Raw genomic sequence first — 3,110 nt, forward strand, 5'->3', positions numbered from 1 at the left:
TTGCCTGTGTCACTGTTTGGATCATAAGTTTAGTTAAAGTTTTGTAGATAAAGATTTATATCTTATTGATGTATATTAATGTACAATACTATGTTCAAAAATTAGACTACAGTTTGACCATAGAGTTTTACTATTAATTCATTCTAGTCATACTGTTGTCTGTTGTTGGTTGTTGCTAAATGAGAAATATTCTATATTATCACTTTTGATTAAATGACAGAGTAGTTACCTTGTACAATACTACAGAATAAGAGGCAGGACTGGGACACTAGATTTAATGAAGTTGTCTACTTAAACCTTATTCACTTTATCATTTTACGTCCAAAATGAGAGGAGTACACAGCCAAAATATATTTAACAAATTGTCCTTGTCACAATATTTTTGGAGTTCCTTGTAATTTTGTATACATTTTAGACTTGGATAACAAATTTGGAAATCTGAATATCACTCAGATGTCACCAGAACTTCCTTGGATGTTTTGAAGAGTTAAGCGACCATTCCTTTCACAAACCAGGTGTATTAATTTGTCAGAAGTGTGTGACATCAATTCACTTCTCACAGATCTTGAGAAAATATAACTAGATGCATACATGAACAAATCCAAATGATCAAAAATGATTAGCAGAATTTTATAAGAAACATCAAGCATAATATACATGCTTAAAGTAATGACATTACTTGGTTTTAAAGGCAACAAATTACTGTTGCCTTTACAGATTAAAATTATCCAAACATGCGTCTTGGTTTGGGCTAATATTGTGTCACTGTAGATGCAATCTAGTAAATCAGTATCATGGTTAAAATATGTCTATGGTCACAGTCTGAAATGGAGACACTGACCAAAATCTTTACATGTGTGCCCTCCTGTGGCTGTCTGCTGAACAAAGAGATGGAGATGAGAAAGGTGAGTGATAGAACCAAGAATGAGTCAGTAGTGTGTTTTCGAGGGCTGGGAGGGTGGAGGTTGTTCTCAAAGAGGTTGTTCTCCAAAGATACAGGTCTCATGATTGTTAGTAGCACATGTTCTTCAAAGGACTGAATTAACCTGATGCTCTGTGGCCATATTTTGTTTTCCACTGCCTTCTATTTATTCTGCAAATGATTTCTTGTTACACCCTACATGTGTAGTACTGATATTAAACTGATGTAAATAGACAGCAAAGCCCATAGAGTCAGTCAGGTGCTCTCAGGCACAAAGACATTAGACTAGTGTTTGCAGGCTTCTGGTTGTTCACTTATAGATGCAATAACCCGCTCCATAACAACCAGATAATTGTGGATGTGCAGCTTCATAAACAAGCTCTTGAGGGGCCCAGATGCTGCTTCAGCATACAGCAGACGGCACTATACTTACACATATTTTTTTTAACTTAGTCTGGAAGGTGAAAGCCCCTGTGTGCTGTGTAATATATGACTATGCACTAACAGCAGGGAGAGATTTCTTGTAGGTTCACGTGTGTGTGTGTGTGTGTGTGTGTGTGTGTGTGTGTGTGTGTGTCTCAGAGACAGAGTTCTGCAGCCTATCCCTCCATATCATTTGCTCCAGTATACTTCTGTGCCTGGATACAGACCACACAGGCAGGACCTGATTCCCATCATCAGGACAACAGGGCTCCCAAGCAACCAATCAAAGCCCTCCAAGCCCTGTTCTGCAAGCTGATTGGTTGCTCAGTCTGCAGCCTGTTGTGGAATGCCCATCTTTAACCTCTCTGCTGCCATGCACACTGCATACATACATCCTATATTTTCTCAATGCAGATTACAGCTACATTAATCCAACCCTGAGCTACGGTGTCATGTTTAGGCTGATGTGATGTGATATCAAGTTGTGCTTCATGTGATGAATGGAATATGTCAATGAAACCTAAGCAGTATATGAATATACACCAGAATATACAGTACGGTGGCTTATCATCACACAGCCTTGTAGTTATACAAACTCACTCGCATGCTTCCCCGGTGTGAACCATAACAGAACAATGAAAAAGTCAATGCCAGTTATGGAAACAAATGTAGCGCAAACATACACATATGTACATGCTGTAGGCTATGTGCATACACACAATCACATCCATGGATTTGTTTGTATGCACACATACACATACACATACAAATTGTCAACTGCCATTCTGTTCATAGAGACTGAAAGACTGACACCTGCTCCTGTCCACTTTACTATTAAACCACACTTCATATATCATGTCATATCAAATCCTGTCATGTCATTGATTATAACACTTTAGACACTGCATGCTTTCATAGGCAGCCCAGAGTACAAACAAGCAAAGACATTGTGATCTTATGTCATGATATATTGTATTAGCTGATATACTTTACTACAAAACAAGAATGCATTGTTTTGTCTGGACAGTAAGTGCCCATTGTTCACTAAAGTAAATTGTGGTGCTCTGATGTAAAACCAACTCCACTCATCATAACAGGCCATATACAGCTTATGGTCAGGTTTCTTCACTGCAATGGCAGTGGAAGGGCTGATGAACTGCAGGACAAACTGTTGGGCCGGGAGCATCCAAGTAAAGTCTTTCATGACACCCTGACAAGATCTGTTATAATACTGGGATATATGCGTAATGAAGTGGGTAAGAGGGGGTAATGGGAATCAATAAATAGCCTTGCCATAGCAGTTTTGAACGTTGTAAGTTAACGATATGCTATTTATGGTAGAGGCTAGACTTAGACTGAAACTGTTAATCAGGTTAGGAGCTCAGTGACTGGAAGTGCATTAGCGCGCACACACACACACACACACACACACACACACACACACACACAAGGCACAAGGAAGGGGAATGGGAGGGAGAGAGAGAGGGCATATAGCCAACTGGAATAGGGGGGATGTTTTATAGTAGGCTACTAATTTTCACCTCCTGTAAAAAATAATTTCATACAGTAGGAATGATGTTGCGTTATCAGTCATCATTCTGATTATACAAGGCTTTGTCCATCCCGAGCACACACACACGTATACTTGCAGTGGTTGGATGGTACAGCAACACCAAGCTCAGAGAGGATAGACAAGGGAGGGGGCAAGTTTCATAGCAACATTATCCTGTAGGGTGTAGCTGGACAGCATCTACAACACACTTTA

Source organism: Centroberyx affinis, unplaced genomic scaffold (genome assembly GCF_046629955.1).
Source record: "Centroberyx affinis isolate AG114_WGS23_722 - 3 ecotype Tasmania unplaced genomic scaffold, CSIRO-AGI_Caff_v1 ptg000918l_1, whole genome shotgun sequence".
NCBI lineage: Eukaryota > Metazoa > Chordata > Actinopteri > Beryciformes > Berycidae > Centroberyx > Centroberyx affinis.